The following is a 22,783-nucleotide window of genomic DNA, read 5'->3' as shown; positions in this document are numbered from 1 at the left end:
AAATAAATTAATGGAACAAAATATTCAATGATCACTCATAGACCGCTGGCAGGGATGCACAATGAATCAGTTTGTTTCAGCCCTGGTGATAACCTACATACAGCCACATTCACATGACCATCTCTGAGCTGGAGATTGATGGTATGTAAAAGAGAGACATGTTTTTTTTCCCTAGAATCTAAAAGCTGCATCACAGGCTGCATCTCTTCTGTGATGCATCTGGACCTGTCAGCCCTCTGGGTAAGCTGGGAAGCTCACATCAGGTATTTATAAAAAGGCACGCAGAAGGCCTGTTTCTTATCAGAGGGCAGAGAAATCCACCTGGATTTGTGCAGAGCATTTGACACTGTCCCTCATGGCATCCTTGTCTCCAAACTGCAGAGACATGGATTTGATGGATGGACCCCTCAGTAGATAAGATATTGGCTGGATGGTTGTCCTCAAACAGGCTGTGGTGAACAGCTCAGCACAAGCACAGGCTGGGCAGATTCAGTGGAACAGCAGAGAGTGAGTCCAGCTGGAGGTATTACAGGAATTCATTTAAAACAGGATAGGTTTGAGGAAGTTTTGATGGAAATCTTCACATTTTTAAAGTTCAGATCAGTAAGTGGTTTACAAACTTCTAAAAAAAGAATAAAAAGGAGAAAAACCCACAACACCATACTAAATCTCTACCAGTATTTAAGATGTAAGGTGAACATGAATTTATAGTCCAAAGGAGTGTTCTGTTCATTGGATAAAATATAGTTTGTGGAATTTTGCTATTTATACTCAATAGATACTCATATTTATGTAAATGAGACTACTGGTATTTGTATGAAATATGCTAATAAATACGTTATTTTCTCTACCTTTAAAATAGTCTGTGATTTAGCCATTCATGCTAATAGTGTAATGTGAACATTTAGAGTTTCTTTATGTTCTTATTTAATTTTTCCTTCATGTTTTCACTCTACTTAGCAGTACTTGCAGTATTCCAGCTGTACCTCTCAGAATAGGTATACAGTTTAGTATGATTACACTTCTCTATAATTATCAACATTAAAGCTTAGGGTTTACTCCCTGTACCTTTACTTTCATCTATTTCCTGGAAGCCATTGAAAAGAACACCTCTAGCTATATCTAATTGCATTGTAACAACATGCTTTCAAAAGTATTTTTATTTACTGTGGATTGTTGGTTTTGAAAGGAGCATTCTGAAGATTTTTAAAGGCTTTAGATCTTTAGATCTGAGGAATAAAGAATGAGGCATTACCACACTGGGAGGTACCAAGTGTCTCCAGGTCCTGTATTTCAGTGTATGGTGCAATAAACAGAAGTTTCAGAGGGACAGGGAATTACGAATATTCCTCTGAATGAATTTAAGAGTGAAAAACAAAAAGATCACTTTTGAGGTAATTGTAGTAATCAAGGGCTATGATCTATTGAGTTAATAGATCTAAGGGTTAGATCTATCTATGATCTAACCTTTGATCTATTACACTATAATGATCATGTTACCTGATGGAAATATAATGTAAAAAGACCTGAAAAAAATCAGAAAAGAGATAAATAAAACAACCCAAAGGCAAAACCTTCCTAGGATTTACATACTTCAAGTGTTTCTAGTTAATTTTTTACCAGCTTTTCATTGTCTATAAAGTCATCTCACTCAAAGACTTGGCCATGCTGGTGACAGGGTTGTGAGGTAGAAGACAAGCAGCGAAATGTCTCCCTTGCCTTGTGATTTTTCTCTGTTTTAGCTGGGCTTAGTCACAATGTGCTAAAAGAGGCAATTCAGAAAGCCTTCAAAGCCTTAAGGAAAGCCGTAAGACTTCTGAGGCTGCTATTTTTTTGTAAGGCAGCAAAGTTAGACTGAGTTCTTAGATAAACCACAGCAGTGACAGATTTAAAGTCAGCAGTGATTCTGCTGGAGAATAATTTTAAAACTCACGCAAAGACACAGAAGGATACAATCTAAAAGCATCAGACTTCAGGGTGAAGATTATAACTGGGCTTTGTCCTGGCAGAGAGGTTATGCCTGCATCAGAACTACCCCCAGAGCTGTGTGGGAAAAGGAAGAAGAGCTGAGGATCAATGAACACATCCCACATTTGGTGCCTGGGGACGGAGCCACCGCCAGGCATGACACAAACCAGAAACTCTCCTGTGACAGCGTTTCCTGAACCTCTTCCAGCCCTTTGCTGAGCTCGATAAAGTGACCAAAAGGATGAGCAAATGCTTCCATGATGATCCTCTCCTACCAGTGCTCTCAAAAAGAGATTCATTGGAACTGGTCTCCAAGGACAGAGATAACCCAGCAGCTACAGAGCAACCACGGAGCTGCTGGACTCCACACTTCACTGTCAAGTTTTCAAGGAAAAATTAGGAAATAGGATATAAATCTGTGTGGTGATTCCCGTCTTCAGAGGTCTTTAAAGAGCAAGTTAAATAATCTTGAGATGAGACAAAAAAACAGATGAGCCAATTTTTTACAGTCCATCAAGTCATTTAGATGCCTCTGCTTAAACAAATTTTGTAGTATATAATAGGAGTATCTGTACTAGGAGAAGCAGGGGTGCTGGAGTAAGGTCAGCACAAGATTTTTTTTCCCAAGCCCTCTGATTCTACTCCCTGGACAGTGTTTTTCTGTTTTCCAAGTGGTTTTCTTTCCTTTATGTTGGTTTGGAGCTTACAACAGTGAACTGAGTGAAACTGCTACATGCAGGGCTCACTGCTTAGGGCTATTTTCCAGCATCACAATACTGGAACATATCATATACCATGAAAATCATTCATTTTATCTTATCCAAGTCAATCTGTAACTCATTTTTATCTCTTCACCAGCTAGGTAATTGATTCTGGAAATGCTTCAGAAAACCCATTTAATATCTTGGCCCCTGTTGTGATAAAACCCAGATGAATACCAGCTCCTTCTCAACACCTTGGTTTCTGGGGAAGGAGGAGAGGAAGAGAACAGATGCTCAGCAGGCTCAGAATGATCAGCAGACCTGAATGACCCCCGGGGCAGCACTCTGGAGCCTCAGGGAAGATGCAGAGTGCCCCTGGTGTCCCTCATCAGACAGATGGCAGCTTTGGACACAGAGGGATCTTCCTGAGCTCCTACACTTCTTCTCACCTCCAGTGAGTCAGGGGCAAAATTGTGCATCCATTCTTAGAAACTTTCTTGTGAAAACCTCACCTGGACTTATTTGGGTGTCATTTTTTAGGGGTTTTCTTTCTTTTGTAATTTTTTGCACTTTTTTTTTTTTTTTTTTTTTTTTTTTTACAATTTAAGTATTTACTGGAAAACAAGCAAAGAGGAGAAATAATATTGTATTACAGACTATTAGCAAGACAGCTATAGCAAAAATCAGACCAAAAAAAGTTTATATAGAAGTGTCTTTCATTATAAGAAACTTCACACGACAAACATCAAAGTGAAAAAACAGTAAAAGGTTGGTTGTAAGTCTAATTTAATTTTCTCCTATAAAGAAAAAATTAGTTCATTGAAATTTCCGACTTTATTATTTCTTTACTACTTTCATATGGCACAAATTCTCTAGTCTTTTAAGAAGAAAAAAATACTAATTTATAATTAGAAACAAAAATCTTATTAACCTGTCCCCATGTTTGCAAAGGCAGCAGCGATCTTCTAAAATTTTCTGAGGTCTCGTGGGCATGTTATGGTAAGGCTGCATAAACCAGATGTTCACTATGGTTTATGATGTTCAGATGAAAAGATTACACATTAATTCTCAGAACACTTCCTAGATGAAAATTTGTGAAAACTAAAATATAGCTAAGAGATTTGTTATCTGCATTCTGCATTTCCTGAAAGGCTACAGAGGGATGTTTTTTTTCCCAGTCATAAGAAATCACCAATATAAAATATCTTTTTTCAAAAACACATAGTTAAATTAGAAATAATTTAAAGTTGTTGCATTCTCTGTTTTTGTTCAAGGGGCACTGAGGAAATAAAGATGAATTACTGAATTACTGGGGCTGAATTATCAAGAATAAAACTGAGGGGACTCTCCTTCTGCAGAGATAATATTAATTGCGGGCAGTTAATGGCAGAATTATAGATTCATTTTGGTTTTATATAAAACTTTATTGAATTAATTGAACCATGTTCACTGTGTCATAATGGGAAACATCAATAAACTCTAAGGGAAATTTCATTTCATTTCTGCACTGAAGGTTGTTGTAAGAGCTTGTATTATTCAGTTCAAATACAGCTGCACAGTGTTTGGCTTTTTTTGCCTGGGTTTGTTAATCTTATGCCAGGGAAGAAAGACCATTATCCACTAAAATTTTATAGACTGTTTGTACTCCAAATATTCCATGTCAAAACTAATTTAGCAAGCCAAGTTCAGAAGGAGAAGCAAGTTGGTTCATGCTAGGAGTGGAGGTTAACATTTGGGAAGCCTCAGATGTCTGCACAGGGCCAGGGACAGCTGACAGGGGATTCTCAGCACCACCAAAATCATCTTAGAGTGAACTGTGGCTGTGTTTCTGGGCTACTTTCTCCTTCCTGCAAGCCCCAGTAGGAGCCTGAACCTAACGCTGATTCCATCCTCTGCAAAACCTACTGAAGGCACTAAATGATGAATTATATAATAGTTGAATTAAGGGCAGTGTTTGCACCTCATTAATCTTCTTGTTGTATGTTCTCTCTCTTTCCCTGTTGCATTTGAGAAGCCTGACACAGACCGAGGCCATCCACAGCACATGAACGTGGCCTTTGGAGCATCATCAACACAGCTCCAAAAACCTCTGTGACTGAGGCCCTCCTGTACCTCAGGTTGCTGCAGCAGCAGAAGAGACTGGGAAGAACATTCATTAGCTCATTAACCTTTTTTCATCAAGATAAAACTCTCCTGCATATATCAACAGAGCATCACAATTGGTTTATTGTCCTGAGATCCCCCTTTGTGTATATACCAAGAGATAATGGAGTTACCTGTCAGTGTGCACTCCTGCTGTGATCTCTATCATGCTTGACACTTTAAAAGTCTTCCTTCTGCTAAAGATTCTAAAGCTTGAAGAAGGTTGTATCAATAAGAGTCAAAGAAATTTAATTTGGTCCAGTTTCACAGATTCTTGCAATTCTGAGTTGGCTTACCCTGTGAATACAAATGAAGTAAAATCACAGAGGTGACTCCACAGCTTGTTATTGTCTGTATCACAACATTCAGGCAGAAAGGGCTGACAGAACTGTTGTTTGGCTGGACCTGTCCCAAGTTTAGCTCATCTGGGCTCACTCCAGTAGTTGGACAAGGGTAACAATGCCAACAAATGAGGAATAAGCCTATTGTAATCCTTTTTAACATCTCTGACGAAGCCATTTGATTCAGCTGCTTCCCTGCAAAAGGCATGATGCAGTAGGAACAGGTCAAACCAGGCTACTTTGGGGAAAGCCCTTTAACTCACCAGAACTGATGGCAGTTCTTATGTGAAATACAGCAGATTCAGTAGGTGTGACGTGCAAATAGCTGTGAAAGAGCTGAGATTGCTGAAAGAAATGTTCATGGTGACGATAGAAAACAGTTCAAGCCAGTTTGTAACACTCAGAAATTCTTTCAAAAGGAGAGGCCAGTGAATCTGATTTGTGACCATATCCCAAGGAACTCTGTGCTTATTGGTGCCTGACACATTCAACTGTGACCATCCCAGCACTGATTCCACAGCACCACATGCAGCTTCTGGGAAATGTTTTCAGATGCACTTTATCTGAATTTGCTACAGATTATGTAAGTGAAAGAAAAATAAATGCCTATTTCCTGTAAGAACAGCAAAATAAAAGGTTTTCTTCATAAGTAGACATATCAGAATTTTGGGATAAAAATCATTTCAACTCTATTCGTTTGCTCTGTTGGCCAAACTCTTCCTCCCCACCCAGCCAAGGACTCATGCCAAGCTCTGGATAAATCACTGGCAGCCATTCCCATGACATGGTTGGCTTGAAAAGGCTTGGGAGGAATTCCAGCACTGAGAATTCAGCTGCAGGTGGAGGAGCACAATCTGGAATGCGCAATGGCAGTCATCTCCGCACATTGGCATTTGCAATCCTTTTTTCTGGCTCACAAAGACTCGTGCAATCATAAGCACTTAGTGTAACACTCCATTACTGCTTACAAGCATCTCTATCACTGCATGCACAGCAATATGACTGAAGCTATTGGCTTGACTTTGAAGCAAATCCTTAGAAGTGGCAAGCCCTCAATCAATTCGTGTTTTGTTCAGTTGGTGTCAGCATTCCTCAATAGACAGAAAAAGGTGCTTCAGCTCCATCTCTTAATGATCAGCTGAGGATGGCTCCAAAACCACAGAAAGATGCATAGCTCGTAATCAGCAAGACCCTCTGTTCATTGTGATGGATGAATGTGGAGCTGGACAGCAGTTGCTCAATATTTTGGAATGTCTCTGTATGCTGGCAAACCCCTCTCCCAGGCTCCTCCTTGCTAACAGGCAGCAAGGCATTTTAATTACTGCTGACTTTTCTAAAACTGTTGTCGCTGTATTGGTTAGAGCAAAAGGCTTCCTTCCCTCAATATGCTTCCACTCTCACCAGTGCAACCCAAATACAACATGTTCAACCCTTTTTGCAAGATTGCACTGCTGATTCCTGCCCAGCTTGTTGCCCACTATGGCCCACAAGGGATTTTTTGGGGTTTTGTTTTGTTTTTTTGCAAAGCTCAGTTGGCCACAAACCTGTAGAGCTACGTGGAGCTTTTCTATCTGGATGAAGCCAGCATCTTTAAATCTATGTAATCCTTATTTCTCAGGTCCCACACCACGGTATTAAGCTCCTAATGTTCTGGTATGCTGGCAGCTGAAGGTCCTGCTTCAAGGTTTGAACATATTCAGGCTGATCCCATCATTAGACCCTCTCCTCTGCAAACACAAACATCAGAGAACCGATTTAGCAAAGAGGTGACACTGAAGTGCTTTGTCTTGGTTTTAGCCTCAAAGCACTTCAGTTAAAATGCTTAGCAACAAAGCACATCTCAGCAAAAAAAAAAAGGGAATGACGCTCCCTAATTTTCATTTGTGGAATTGAAAACTCCGGACAATGAAAAGTGGTGTAGGCAATAAAGGAGCCTTCAGCAAGATTATGATTTTGTTCTTAAGCACAGCAGGCCCACAGTGACACTACAATGGCACATATATTGGCTTTGTGGCTATTTTTTTTGTCTGGGATTTCCTGTTTTGTTAGCTCAATTATCAAATGAGTGTCCCCAGGGTTGAGATTCCCACAATCCTGCCTAACTTAAGGGACACTTTTTAGCATGTCCCCCGCCAATGCTACATGAACTGTCATTCAGACCCCCTCTAAAGGCTTTTTATTCCAGAAACCCTAGAGCTGCATTAAAGGTGATGAGTTATGTCTAGATCTCCTCCACACCCTTCCCTTGCAGTGGGTGTTGGGTGTGTGCATCCAGCTGAGAAAGAGCCTGTTTATCCCCAACAGTGATACCCTCCAAACTAGGCTACAAACTAGCTGGGCTTTCACTGGAACAGCAGTTCTTCTGTTTCGTGCCTAACTCTCTGAGGTGAAAGCCAACACATAGAACTGATGGTCCTGTAATGCAGAAAACGTTTGCAAAAGGGCAAAAAGCTACTCTGGATCAAATTTCACTGTCCTTGAGCTGGTGGCTACTCACCAAAGAAGCCCAAAACCTCAGCTGATAAAGGAGTTGGTGGCACATTATGTGCTACACAACCTAGAAAACAAAGTGACTTGGTAAGAAGAATTTCTAAGCCCAGAAATCAGCCTTCATCATGAAGGTCTGTCTAAATGGGAGAGGTCAGTGAGGAAAAAACTTGCCAGATTGCTTCCTACCATCCTTAGCAGTGAGACTGGGACAGAAATCCTCAGCAGGGACCTGTCCTTGTTTAGTCTCTACATGGAAATATAATAGCAACTGTGGAAGTTTTTAGTTCAGAAAAAAAAACCAAACTTGGGTTTATGTCTAGACAAATAGAAATACCTTAGAGTTTCTGTTTATTTTTTTCTGAATTGTGGAGGATTAAGAAGGACTGTTTTCATGTTATTTTGGAAACAGCAAATCTTGTCAGATCTTATCTAGACTGCTGGCTAAATCTATAATGCTTACTGTGCTTAATGTGTAACTTAAGAACTTAAAAAGGGGTACAAGCGTTTGAAAACTAATGCTAATCTAATACTAAAGTAAAATTGAGTTAACATTGAACAATTTTCAAGTCTCACTAGCATCTCAGTCTTTTAGATTCAAAGACCTTTAACTGTACTATGAAGCAAAATGCACAGGAATTTGCTTCTACAATCACGAAAGTAATTTTTAACTTTTAAGAGAAAATACTGAGACCTAGAAATGATACAGCAAAGAAATTATGTTATCTCTGATAGGAAGAGCAGACCAAGAGAATACCCTCAGTACAGTTTACAGCCATGACTAAAATAAGCACAAGAAATGGAACATGAGAGACATAATAGTTCTTTTTCCTGCTACACAACCTGCTCTGACAAAAAATTGATGTGACTGAATTGTGTGTTAGTACAATTCACAAGAACTTATCCCCAGCTGCTGAATAGTTACTGTCTTTACAGCAACTAACAGTTTTATTTCACCTGTTTGCCATGAACCATGTCCTCAGCTCTTTCATTACAGTCTCTTACATATTTCCTCTCTGTACTAGTGATAATCTTCTCTCTTCTCATGAAAAGTGGACCCTGTCTTCTTACAATCGTGCAGCAGAGATAGGGATGAGCAGCAGTCAAAAGACAAAGCACAACCCCATGTTCTTTGCCCCAGACTCAAATACATGACTTGGGGTCATTTTTTGAATTCAGGTATTTTTGGATTCATTATGATTTATACTGCTCAAATGTCTCATCAATATAAAAACAAAGAAATAAACCCAAGAAAGTAGCTACAATAGGCCAAAACCAGGACTCCAAGAGTGAATTCCTTCAGATTATTCAGATTCCAGTCCCTGAATCATAAACCAGATTCATGGGTTTGGCCCTGGCCCCTTTGCAAACAATGTGCAGGCCCCTCTTCCAGTGAGCTTTTGCCAAAATCTTTAAGGAACAGCATATCACTTTCTTGAGGCTGAGATGAGTGACGAAACTTTCACAGAGGAGCAGCTGACCCACATTGCTCAAGAGGAGCACTGTCCCTGGAGAAGGTGAGCAAAGGAGGAACGACACTGCATTTTGGATGAGACATTTCATCAAGAAATTTGCCAAGTTCTTTGACTCACACAAATCAGAATCTGTCCCTGTCCCTGACCTGGCCACCAAACCCACATTCTGACATCTTTAATGCAGTGCTACCCACTGATCCTACTTTTATACAACACATTTACTGTTTCTGGTTAAGCTATGGGAACACAACTCTGCTGTTTCTTTCCCTTATACATAAGGTAACAAAAAAGGAGGATGGCAAAAAGAGTCAGAAATATGTTCTGGCTATAAATAGACTCCTTAATTGCTTAGCACGCTTCAATTATTTCATTGCACAATTACAGTTGTCAGTTCTCCACTCCAAAGAATCCTTCTTAACTGCTAATCCAGAACTATGATTTAAACAAGGCAGCATTAGGAATTTCTGTGTGCAGCAAAACACAACCAATTATAATCAACACTGGCAAATTGTAATTTGACATTAGACATAATTAACTCCACGAGAAATTACCCTTATAATAATATTCAACAGGAAGCAGAGGCATCTCCAGTAACTCATGCTCACTATTAGGTGTAGTCACAAAGCTCCTGTTGGCTTCTGGATTAACTACCTGACACAGGGGCCCAGGGTAGCCCAGCTACTTGTGGTACCAAATTCTTCTAAGTAAAAGACTTTTCTATCATTTCTTACTGCTGCAGAGCCCAAGAGGATCCAGAAGATTCCCAGAGTCCTAGAGGAAGGGTGAAGAGAGCCTACTGCACAAAACAGACCTTTCATTTTGCACTCCATGACATGAAAGGTTAATTCAAGTATGCTCTTGAAGTTCTGGCAACCTCTAAGCTTGACACCAGGAACTGAATGTTCTCTTCAGTTCTGAAGATTCTTCTCCAATTTTAAGGCCTTGCTTTCCATCTGACAGAATGGTTTAATCTTGGCTCTCTCTGCCTGAGGATGTGGTCACCTGGAGGCATCTTGTCACAGCAGCTTAGCAAATGACAGCTTCTCAACCTAGGCTGCTAAATGAGGAGATTGATTTTGTGGAGAAAATAGCCTCTCTTGTATCCAGGTCTTCTCCCTGTTGTAGTCTTAGCTATCCTTGCAACACTGGCTTAGAGGTCTTATGTGAAAAATGTAACATGAAGTTGTTCCATTGGCTTGTTCTGTTCAGTTCAACAATCGAGCTGTTCAACTGTTCATTCAGCTTGGAAAAGTCAGGTACCCCAAACCAAAGCAAATGGATATTGTTGTGCTCTGTGGGCTGTCCCAGGAAAAACCAGAACAAAATGGAGAATTACATTAGACAAGGCAACAAGGAGGGAAGGAGGAGGGATGCAAGAGGCAGTACTGAAACATGATATGCCAGATTTCACAATTGTCCTTGCTTCAAAGAGTTGAGTGTGACAGAGAAAATCACTCCCATGTGGCAAGCCTGGTGACAGTGACTCTCAGTGACACAGAGAAATCTTTCTGAAAATTTCAGAAAAATCTTCATTAAATACACTGTAGTCCTTGGCATCCTCCACTTTTGTATACCATGGGTAATAGTATTTCTTCACACTTACATTCTATAGCTTGAAAAATATTAGAAACCTTCAGGATGAAATCCTGGGCCCAATGAGGTTAATTAGAGTTTAGCCATTTGGTTTAGGAGAGCCAGAGTTCATATTTATAATCTTCTCGTTTTCTGTTATCGTGCATTCTTTGTTCAAACTTTCCTTTTTCCATTTAGAAAGTGCTCCTAGGATAACAAAGCAAACATCCCATGGACATAGAAACCTGACAAGGAATGAGCCTCTTGTGCTAAAAGCAATCCAGACCACTAAATTTTTCATTAATTAGTATTTCTCAGAAAGTTTCTGATTAGCCTCCCAGCTGTTTCCAACACTTCAGTCTGAAACAGCCCAATAAATACAAAAACATGTTTTCACATTTTTAAAACCTAATGGCTCGCAGCTTCTAGCTTTTGCATAGGCCAAGATGACCAGAAATAAACTGGGCAAAAAAAATGAGCAAGGAAAGCAAAGGCAGGTTCCATGAGGAATCACTTCAGAAACCACAAATGAGAAAAAACAAGATAAAAATTAAAGCGCTGTAAAACTGTGCCCATCATCCTTCTTGATGAAGGACTGCTTTTTACTGCCAGTACTAATTTTTCTAAGGTTAAAATACTGTTAGTACCATATATACATGTCCATATAATATCTTCAGTGTGGCTACTAATGGTAAAAGATAATCTATGATCCAAAAAACATTTTGGACTCAGATAATTCACTGATAAGCAGACATGCCTTTCTGTAAGAACAAATATAGAAAAACAAAACACTGACAGAAGCTGTTAAAAAAAAAAGATGTCATATTGCTGCTACAAAATGAAGTCTGAATGTTAATTTTACTCACAATATTGTTATTTGTAATCAGGGCAGAGGGGAAAATGCATCACAAACACAATTTTTTGTCCAAAAGTAAGGCCCTGACCTTGCTTTAATAGATACACAACAACATTCATATCTAAAATAACAAATCTACAGGACACTTCACTGCACACACTTCCATCCCTGGGGAGAAGAAGAGAGTACAAACAACATGTGACAGATGTTAATCACATAACTTAATGCACTATTGAAAGTGGGTCAGCAATAGCAATGAAGAGCAGCCCATTGGAACCATAAAAGGATGGAGTAGGACTAGAATAAATTATAGAGACCTATAATACAATTGAAATGTGAATAATGAAGCTGGTTTGTTTCTGATACATGAGAAAGTTTGTTCTCAACATGTGTTTTATGTGGAAAGTAACCTCTCTTATCTGGAGAGCTGGTGTCAGAATCAATATTTAACTTTGGAGATGGCAATTAACTAGACATATCTCACATGGAGATGTGGTTAAAATCAATTGGAGAGAGAAAGCAAATAGGAAATTAATTGATCTTTTTAATTGCATTTTTTCAAACAAATGCCCTTTGTATGGCCCTTTTCCTAAAGTCACAGACCAAAACCAGGCAGTAACTTTTCACAGGGTAAGGAAGACCTTAACAAAGAAATATCTGACTTTTTGTAGTGATGAGTTATGTGTAGTTTGCTTCTCACTGATTCAGCATTCAAGAGACAGGACTCAATACTTACCACTAAAAGCCTCATAAGCAGCACTAAACCCCTTTACTAAGGTATTAACAGCTGAGTATGGTGGGGAGAATTAGCAGGATGATGATTTTATGTCAAGTAATTTTGGTCAAAGTAGAATTCTAGGCAGACCACTTTATACTAATCTCATCCCCATGATTGCAGCTACATTGAGAGAACTTTGACTTTTGCTCCACACATTCACTAGAATTTTAATTTCACGTATCAACCTTGTTTCAGGAACACTTTCTTGTGCTGCCTTTTTGCAGTGAAGATAAAATTCAATCTGTCTGTAAAAGACTGGATAAAATATTTTCTTCTCTTTTATCTATTTGCTTTGCCTCCTAAATATAAGTTTGCTGAGCAAGAACTGCTTCTATGTATTAAACTAATGCCTAGAATAACATGACTAAGATTTTAACTGGGGCCTCAGACAACTGCAACAGAAATAAGACACAACCATAATAAGTTCTTTGGAAGAACCCTTCCTTTTGCAATCTAAATGGAAAGGATTGTGCAATTAGAATGATATTTTATCCTTCATTTCTGTAGAAAGGAAAAAAAAAAAGAATATTGACAGAAGCAATGGCCTCCTAAACTAATTTTAATCTGGCTGCAATTTCTCAGAGTCTGTACAGCACTAATATTACAAGATGGAGATAAGTAAATTCCTGTGAAATTTGACCAAATAAAAATTGCAATTGTTCCAAAGTTATTCAAACAGAAAAAAAGGCAATAAACAGGTCTAATTGCAAGAGAACTAAAAAGGAACAATCTAAACATATCAATTCGATAATGAAATACAAAAAGACAAGTGTATAACTTGGGAAATTAGGAATTCATTCTAGAAATTCTTTTATTTGGAGAATCAATCAACCAGAGACTTAATAAACAAATGATTCTTTCCTCACACAGTGTCTCTTTAATCAATATGTTTGTTTGTTAAATTGTCTAAGTATCAAAATAAAGCATTTAAGGATGCCTTCCACATTCAGTACTTTATTCTTCATGGTCTAGAATCATAACTACTTTGACTAAAACCTATGTAAAAGGGAGTGAAAGCAACTTCATTTTGAAAGTGAGTCCCCAAGCTCTCCTGCCATCACATGGTTAAGTATTCACTACTTAGCTGTTTATATCATTTAAATCTTTGGTGTATTTTATTTTGTATCACAGTTCTGGAGTAGATTGAAACTATTCATATAAGTCTTGGTAACTACTAAGAAAAATGTCAAAACAAAATGTGCTGGAATTCAAGAGGGATTATAAATACACAGAGGGATAAGAAAATAACTAGTTAAAGCTTTAACCATCAGACATCAAAAGTTATTTTCTAGCGGGTTTGAAATATGCTACTTTTTTTCTTTCTTTCCTTCTTTCTTTCTTTTTTGCTTTTGTTTTTTTAAGGCCACTATTGACACAAGGAAAGTTTCAGAGATAGGAACAGCTCAGGTTGTTTAGTGGTTCTCTACAAGGGTCATAAAGGGAGAGAATGCACTGACTAGTTCAGTTCATATGCAGTTTTCTAAAAAGCCTGAACTCAAAACCTCAGATGATAACAGGATGAATTCTGGAGAGCATTTGTATCCAAGCATAGCACTAACATTGTAAATCCTTCCTCAAAGGGAAGGATTTTTTTAATGTATTGTGTGCCAAACTCCTCATCTACCAGTATCAGTGGATGCAAGCTGTCAAGTGCCAAGCTTAGAAGTTATCAAATTACTATAGTTCAAAACTTAAAATATTGTTTCTCTTGAGGTTGTGTGAGAAAGTGCTTAGACTGTTTGGGTTAATGCATGCTTTTTCTGCTTGTATTCACCTACATGAATCCTAGACAAAACCCAGCTCCCATGCAAACTTCCCTGACTAAAAATCCCTGAAAAAACCTTCACTGGCTCCAACACTTGGGGTTATGTTATGAGAGAGGCTGGATCCCTTGCAATAAGGCATGATAAAGTCTTGCAATAAAGGACATTTTCATGCCCTTAGCAGAGTAATCTCATAAATCACTTTCTTTGAAAGTGACACCGAAAAGAAAACCCCTGTGGGAGACTAATTGTGATTCTAGATGAGTAATTTGGAAGAAGGGGGTCTTAATGGTGAGTGAAACATTCCAAGAGATGGTAATAGCCTCAATTCTCTCTAAATTAATTGCAAGAAAAGACTCACTCAAGAAGAAATAACTCCTATTGTTATTTCACTCCATGCTTAAGAAGAAGTTTAGGATGAAATCATATGGTTCTAAAAGACAACCAACATTTTTACTGATCCAGTTGCAAAAGATACTATCCTGTTTTTCTTATTCTGGCATTCTTATGAGTGCTGTTGGTAGGGTCTTCAGTAAGTGGTTGTCTATCAACAACCTCAAGCAGTTCAAGAAAAAATCCTCAGAGAAGAAGTAATATTAGTACTTGGAGAGAGAAACATAAATGTGAGAGTCCAACATGGAAATAAGTGAGAAAAGAACCTCAAAACAATATGTCTGAGGTGACAGCAGGGGATTTATTCACAGGTCTTGACTCTCTGTTTGCATCAAGAAATCCTGGTGGGAGGGACTGATAAAGTAAGGGGCAAACTGAGCTGGGGACCATGAACTTGGTTGTAAAAACACATCATGGGTATGCTCGAGCACATTCAAACCTCCTCTGTTCTCAGAACAGCAAAAAAATTTGTGGAAAGAATGAAAATATACTTTTACTGAACGTGACAATTAATAAGAACCCATGTGAACCACAGTTTCTCATTTTACATATTAACATGCTACCATATCTTAAACATTTTCTTTTTGCCTCAAATATCATGTAGATTACTGACCACCTAATAATGAATACTCCCTGAACTTTGTTAGGTGTTGTGAGAAATTCTCTTTCCCTTCTCTTATCACATGACCCTCTTATTATATATGAAATTATTTATTCTTAAGGATTATTTTCCAATTCTCCCTAAAAAAAGAAAAGATCCAGAGAATTTTCTGCAGCTCAGGTAGGTCAAATTGCTATAGCTTTAAACAAATTAGCTCCAGTACTGTAAATATAAATACTTGGCAGAAAAGAATCATCAGTAGTGTCTGCACATTCATCCTTACCCAAAGTTTTCAAATGGAGAAACCATTAAATAAAAATAATGCACTCTGTAAATATTCCTTCAAGTTAAAAGGAAAAAAAAATCCCAAAATACGTGGCTGTTCTATGACAACAATGAATTCAATACAAACTTACCTAGACAGCCTAGGTGAGGGCACTAGACCAGGTTTCTGGAAGCATCTGAATTGGCAATCTAATACATCATAAGACAACAGGATTTTGGAAATAAAGATATAAACACAGGACTTCTCCAACGTTCTTGCCTGACATTAAAGAAACAAGAGATCAGCTGTATACTGAGGTTGTCTAGTTTACATTCTCATAAAATGAAGCTTCCAACAGTTTTCTTCATAAATCAAAACACCATGGAGCAGCATTTAGGAAAAACTGACAATTGGATCCCATCAGATCACCATCAACCCCACCAGACTGCTTGCTTTACCTTCATCTTGTTTTCTCCAAAAAGATCTAATGTTTTTGGCCTTTTCTCCACTGTATGCTCTGAGGACAGAAGCTCCTCTACTGAGTCCAAAACACATCACAATACATCACTTGATAGCTGTAAAATCTGATTAGGAGTCCAAATTCTCCTAATCTCACCTGTGTGACAAATCCCAGTGGTTTCTGTAGGTCTGCCAATGCAACTGCTAATTGAATATGATTTGAAGCCACACCGTACTTTTGGTTCTACATATGATTATGTCTTGATTATGTCTATAAGTTTCCTGTATTTGTAGGTACTCTCTACTTGCTCATACCCTGTTTGAATTCATACAAAGCCCTTAATTCCAGTCACTGAGTCAAATTCTGCAGAAGAAATTAAAGGCTACCAGCAGTAATTTGCAAAGATACACAGTATACTCACTCTCTCTCCAAAAGGACACCTCAAGCTTGTATGGGCTTTGTTCCATTCAGTTCTGGAATTTGTCTTGAGTCCTGACCTGCAGAGTTCTTGTTTAGTTTCCATATCTGAATCCAGCATTTGCTTATCTGGAAACTGCCCTCATTTTGCTGTTTTCTATAAGGTATTGGATCCAAACTCTTTGGAATGCAGGAGAGTTACTGGTGAAACATATAGAAGGCTTATCAATTAAAATAATGCATAATTTGCCTTTACATTTTTAATGAACTCAGTAATGAAAAATTATACAGTATCAGTTTCAAATGTACTGTTTGGCCAACTCTGCTGGTGACCTTTTATCTTTTCTTCTGTGGGGAGACTTTACTGACCATCTCCATGGAGAAACTCAATGACAGAGATAAGAATCACATAACTGAAAGGCAAATGTCTAGACTTTGGCCCCAATTTGTTTTATTTTAATGCAGTTATTGCATAATTGCTTGCAAATATCTTTTCAGTTCTCACAGCTCTAAGATTTATATCAGCCTGGTTAGCTGGCATTCATGAGATACACAGTGCTAGCAAAAGCTGATAATAGTATGAACAAAAAAAAAAATAAGCTGGGGGGAAAGATGATTTGCAGCCACTATCTGAAACTATTGATTAATATCTCTGTATTGATACCATAATATTCAAGGAATATGCAAATTTTGCACAGCCAGGAAATGACAGGTTTATTTAAAGCAATAATAGTTTCTGTAAGGGGATTCAAAGCTCTTCTCTCTCACAGCTCACAGCTGAGCTCCTTTACATGAATCCCAAGTGGGGAGTCTAGTGATGCTGAACAAAGTGTACTTGCTCTCCTTTATAGATACAAGATATTTGCTGCCCTTCATCCTCTCTACCTGCTGGTTTGAGAAGCCCTGGCTGCTTTTCAGTTCATGCAGCAGTTCCCACTCTTCCTTTGGATGTTAGACACGGAGTGTGTGCACCTTGGACTCTCTGAGAAGAGCTGGATGCCTGAGGCCTTCTGAGCAAATCCTCTGTGGGCTTGTTTTTGAATGTGTACCAAACTGCTCTGAACATAAGGCTGCAAATAAACAGCTTGGATCTTTTGCACCAGCAATGGCAAAGCCTGCTTAGAATGGCCTTTTGAAGGCAAGACAGTTTCTCCATGATGGGCTTTTGATCCAATTCTGCATCTATCATGCAAAGTAAAACCATTGAACTTGTTCTTTTGGACTAATTTTAGAAGATTCCAGCTTTCACCTATGTCCATTTATGATGTAATTTATCGAGGTGAAAGCCATCGAAGTGAAATCAATTTTAGAAGAAGTCTAATAAAGTTACAACCACATGTTTAACCAAGCTCAGACGGCCTGATGGCAATGAAATAAAATAAAAATGTGCCGTGATTGAAAAGCTCTGCTGTAAGTTTCAGAACACCAGAGTGGGGAAATCCGAGATGCATCTCCCACAGCTGCAGGACCTCATCTCTGCTGCACACGTGACAAGGGAGCACAGCTCCCACTGAATTTAGCTGTGCTACAATTCCCATCTCTGTCTGTGGCAGGTCAGATTCCCCACTATGGGTATAAATCAGCCCGTTCCATTAAAGCCCAGACAGGCTGGACTGATTTACACCAGTGGAATTCTTGGCCTGACCTCTTTCCTGTCCTGTAGCACAAGTTGCATGACCAGCTCGTAATGGCTCTTGGAAACCAGTTGCCTTTGTGCCTTCAGCTTTTAGGCAATTGTGGGGTCCCTCTGCCCATGGAGGCAGTGGAGCAACAGGTCTTGGAAGGGGAATAGAGAAAATTTGTGGCCCAGGTCTCTGCTCAGACCCAAGAATGCCCTGTTCTCCCATGGAGAGTGTAGGAGCTCCTCATCAAAGAGCAAAGACACTGCAAGACTAAACAAATAAACATATGATACCCTCCACTCTCTCTCCAGCTCTGTTTTCTGGTAGTCAGATAAACAAATGGCTGCAAGAAAAGTGAAGCCATCTTTGCCATTTACAGTTTGCAGCTCCATAAATACAGTGCAGAGCCATTTGTAATGCACAAGCTGTTTTGGGTAATGAATCATTAATTGACAAAGTAAACACAGCATTATTATAAGTATGCTGAAAATGTTTTTGCTCATGTTCAGCATCCTTTGGGAACTTCTTGTACTTTACTCAAGATTGCATCTCAGGAGGATTTTTTCCCCCCTTAAAAAAATTGGAAAAAACCCGGTCATTTATTTTGAAAGCTACACTTTATTGTGTAGCTGCTAGAAAGGAGAATGCTGTCCCTTTTCCCTCTTTCCTGTTTCTTTCCTGTAAAAAGCAAGCAGCGGCATTAGCATCAGAAATGCAACCACAATTAGCTCCATCTCTGAGCATGAGTCACGGCCATTGGCAGTGCTGGATGGGAGCTCACATCCCCTGACATCACACGGGGATGAGGGGGATGCTGAGGGGGCTGCCCTGTAAATGTGAACACCCAAAGCCTGAAATGTGGCACTGGCTCCACTCTCAAAGCAGCCTTTTCTTGTTTCTTGAATGAATTTTACACGTAAGAGAAGGGTATGTTCATCCCCAGCCATCTTCCGTGCTCTGTTACTACAAAAGTAAGTTTACATGTGCAACAAATTTACTGTGAGAAAAAATATTCACCATATGACCAATCTCTTTGTGGCCATACCCTACAGAGGCACCTTTTATTGGCCACGCTCATCCTGCTCTTTCCCCCACTGTCCCCAGAGTTTCTTTGGCTGTTACCCAAGGTTTGTGTTTGCAGACCACACTAAAGCACATCACGAGCTGCCCCTGCTCTTGACACAGCTCTCTCTCCTCCTGCCAAAAAAACCCTTCTGAACTATGACATTAGAGGTTACATAGGGAGGCAAGGAAAAACAGAAAGGAAATTAAGCCCAGCAGTCTTCCTCAGAATGTGTCACACAGTTTTAAATGGTATTTTTTATCACAGGGGGTTGTTTAACTGGAGGACTGGAAGAAGAGAGAGGGGAGAGAAGGGAAGTAGGATTTTGTTTTTGTGAAAGTTTCCTAATCAATCTCTCTCAGCTTGCAGAACAACATTCTTCACAACTGCACTGCAGCATCCAGCTCTAAGTGCTGGGGGAGTTCCCTTGAAACAAGAATTCCTAGAATTATAGTTAAAAAAATATAATACATACTAATGTCTAAGTGCTAAAGAGGATTAGGGCTGAAACTTTCTTTATACAATGAAATAAAAACTATTTTCTATAAAACAGATTTCCCCTTTTATATAGGAATGTGACAAGCGAATTGTAAAATCCACCTGAATTTGTCCATATCCTCTTACAAATCGTGTCACATGTTTTTAGTGTGATAGATTGATCAGACGAAGTCATTCTAAAAATCATTTTAAGGTCAAAATTTCCTTTGTAGCATGATTTTTTTACTTTTTAAGATTAATCTGTTTCGAATTAAAGCACTCTAGTTTCAGAAGGAGTAGACTTAACTCCAAAATGTTTTTAGAAATAATTTTGAGAGTTATGAAAATCTAAGTAGAATACTTACAGTGAAAAAAAAAATACACTCCTTTCTTAAAACCCACTGCTGTTCTCCTTTTGTGAAAACTTTAAAAGTTGAAATTTGTATTTAAACTTCATTATCAGTCCAAGCCCAAGTTAAAAATCTATCATTTTAAAAATATTTCACTTTCTGTATGACAGTGTCACAAGGGAGCTTAAAAACCTAAAGCAAAACTGAAGCAAAAACCAGCAAAGCACCTACTTGTTTTCAATTTAGCAAAAACTTCTTCATAATTTTTCTGTTTCTAATAAAAAGTATGCTTCTGGGTTAGGTTAATTTTAACGCTGAATAAAAATTAGAGTTAGGTTTAGCAAATCAATCTTTTGTAGAACCTCAGTATTTAGGGTTGTATTCTGTAAAAATTGGAAGACTGTAGAGTATTGCATTGCCCTATATTGTAATAGGTGACATTTTACAAGAAGTTTCTTAAATTCTGGGTGTTGTACAGGCTTCATAAACATGTTTAGTAAAACTGGAGGAAGGAGCCTTAAGAGAACAGGGTTATTTTATGTAACAAGATCTCCTTATTCTTCACGTTATAGGCATCAACCAAACTGTTATACTACATATCTCCTTACTTAGATAAACACAGCCTTTTTGTACACAAAGAGCCAATGGTTTTCCCCATTCTAAGAAGATCGCTTGAATAAAACTTCTCCTAGATTTCTTTTCATTTCATCGATTTTTTTGCTTTCTTACAAATACTCATATATTGTGGGCAAACAGTCATGCATTTATCTGTATTATTATAGCCTTTTACCAGAGGCCAAAATCTATAGGCCTATTTCATTGCTTAAAATGTGCAGAAGTTTGAAGAAGATGCACCTAGACTAGTATCTGAAATCATATTAATTTTATAATCACAGTGAAGGAAAAGCAGATAATAATTTGAGATCTTGCAAAGAGCTGCATTCACGTTGTCTGTCCAGAACAGCAGAACTAAGAGAATTTTTCCATATAAGCACTTAAAAAGTGCAGGTATCCCACTTTGTGTCCCTCATGCTGTAAAGATAAAGACCCATTTGCCTCATTCTTCAGGGACATCTGCTTCATCAGGACATAAAATAATACTGCCAGTTTGTTCAGTTTTAATACAGCCAACCTTGCAACCGGGAACGAAACGGGAAATCCTGATCTCTAAAACATCATTAAAGAGAGGCAAAAGAGGGACAAAAGAGATAAAGATGAAAAGAGAGGCAAAGCCCATGGAAATGGGAATAACAGTTGTGTATCACTGTGTCTGTTAAAACGTATTTAGTCCCAATGACTGCCGCCACATTCTGTCTCATAACCTCCTCCTCAAATACCACGGATGCTTTTCTCTGATGTTCCTGATAGACACAACAGAAGGCTTGCACAGAAGGCTAAAAAAAGTCCATAAATAAAAATGTATAACCTAAAAACATATTAGAGTTGCTACCTTCATGCTGACAAGAGGCAAATCTAAGTTGTACTCACGTGAAACTTGTGAACAGGGGTACCTGCTCCTCTGGATCAACAGCCAACACACAGCACTGCCAGCAGTGGATCTGCACCAGGAACAAGAGCAGGAGGTTCCTTTAATGATAACAGAGTTTAAAAATGTGCATTATCATTTCTTTGCATTCAGAGCCAATATAGCAGCAGCCTAACAGCTAATGTCCATAATTTTACAGGTAATTTCAGAAAACAGTTGAAGTGTTAAAGGGCAGTTCACTTTTCATAAAGATGCACCAGCAGTATTTGTTCTTTTTGAAAGATTAATACACGTTTCCATTTCTCTTTTATTGTCTGGATGTTAGGTTGTTGGATTTTTTTTTATTGAGGTCTAAATTTTCTATTAAAAAGTTACCTAACAGTTTACCTGAACAATACTGGCAGCTATACTACTGATATACAAAGAGCAATCATTATTTCTTCTTGTGTCAAAACCCAAGAATTTCCTTAAGAATTTCCTTAATTGGGCTTCCCACCCATCTCTTGCTTAGGGACATTTATCACAATCTAATTATCAAATCTCTGCAGGGAACCAGGACTCAAATGCCATCTGGAGCCCACGTTCTGTTCACTAGGATACATCACTACCACGAGGCCATGATATCAAAATGTCTCATCAACTTACCTTCCTTGGGATTGTTAAATGGGAAATTATTTACTTCCTTTCAAAACCACCACGAGCCAGGAAAGGGTTACTAGAATGCTGTCTTTGCCTATAAGAAAAAGAAATTATTTGGGATTACTTTTAGCACAGAATCGGTTTCCAGTGGATTGACTCCAAAAATAGGAGGTAGCTGCAGCTGGCCTTCTTCTCCCCCTCAGTTTGTCCCTGAACCAGAAAACCTGTAACCAGGAGCAGAAGTGCTTCATTCAACCCTTCTGAAGAGGTGCTGAGCACAGCACAGCACAGCTGTGCTAAGGATTCATCAAAAAATGGCCTGAAAAACACTGAGTGAAGGATGCACAAGCTCCATCACTCAGACCCACCTGCACAGAAGCACCTGCAGCTCTGCAGATGTTTGAGCAGTGCTGGCCAAGAGGAATTTTGTAGATGTTCAGAAGCTTCTCTAAATGGGATGAAGCTGTGAAGACTGAATCTTCCCCTTCCTGAGTTTTAAAGCAAGCCTGAGCCATGATGCTCTACCCCTGCCACATCATAGGAAAACTTTTAGACCTCAGTCTGTAGAGTTTCTTAGGAGTTATAACATTTTATCAGAGCACCCTGCTGATAGAAAACACTCCTGGTGCACTGAGCACAGCAACTCACTAAAACAGAGAAAACATTTCTCTGCTTCTTGTAAGAAAACTGGGAGAGCTTGGAAGAGACACGTGCAGACTCTGCTGCTCACTCAGCTAACAGAAAATAGAATTTCTGCCCCGGAATCAGCATTCAGCACTTACAGGAACATAACAATACACAACAAAGACATTCAAATTATTGTACAATAGTAAAAGTAATTGTGGAAAGTACAAGATTGGTTAACATTTGGCAACAATAAATTAAGGTTATTGTTTTAATTAGTTTCCTTTTCAGTTCATGAGTTGG

At 38.7% G+C, this 22,783-nt stretch overlaps 1 long non-coding RNA gene across 3 annotated transcripts in view; it reads right to left on the bottom strand.

Annotated features, from left to right (window-relative positions):
• LOC134549555 (uncharacterized) overlaps positions 1-22,783 on the bottom strand; it is a 47,204-nt gene that overhangs the window by 5,776 nt on the left and 18,645 nt on the right. Inside the window, exons 3-9 of one of the 3 annotated variants that reach the window (XR_010080133.1) lie at positions 21,863-21,950; positions 21,220-21,290; positions 16,224-16,420; positions 15,494-15,621; positions 7,650-7,709; positions 6,697-6,879; positions 4,946-5,108 (exon numbers count right to left, since the gene is read on the bottom strand). This is a non-coding gene — a long non-coding RNA (uncharacterized LOC134549555). The remainder of the gene's footprint in view (positions 1-4,945; positions 5,109-6,696; positions 6,880-7,649; positions 7,710-15,493; positions 15,622-16,223; positions 16,421-21,219; positions 21,291-21,862; positions 21,951-22,783) is intronic. The other 2 variants (XR_010080131.1, XR_010080132.1) reach the window with 2 other exon arrangements.

The sequence above is a fragment of the Prinia subflava genome, chromosome 4, assembly GCF_021018805.1.
Source record: "Prinia subflava isolate CZ2003 ecotype Zambia chromosome 4, Cam_Psub_1.2, whole genome shotgun sequence".
Lineage (NCBI taxonomy): Eukaryota > Metazoa > Chordata > Aves > Passeriformes > Cisticolidae > Prinia > Prinia subflava.
This window is presented reverse-complemented; position numbering and strand designations above follow the sequence as displayed.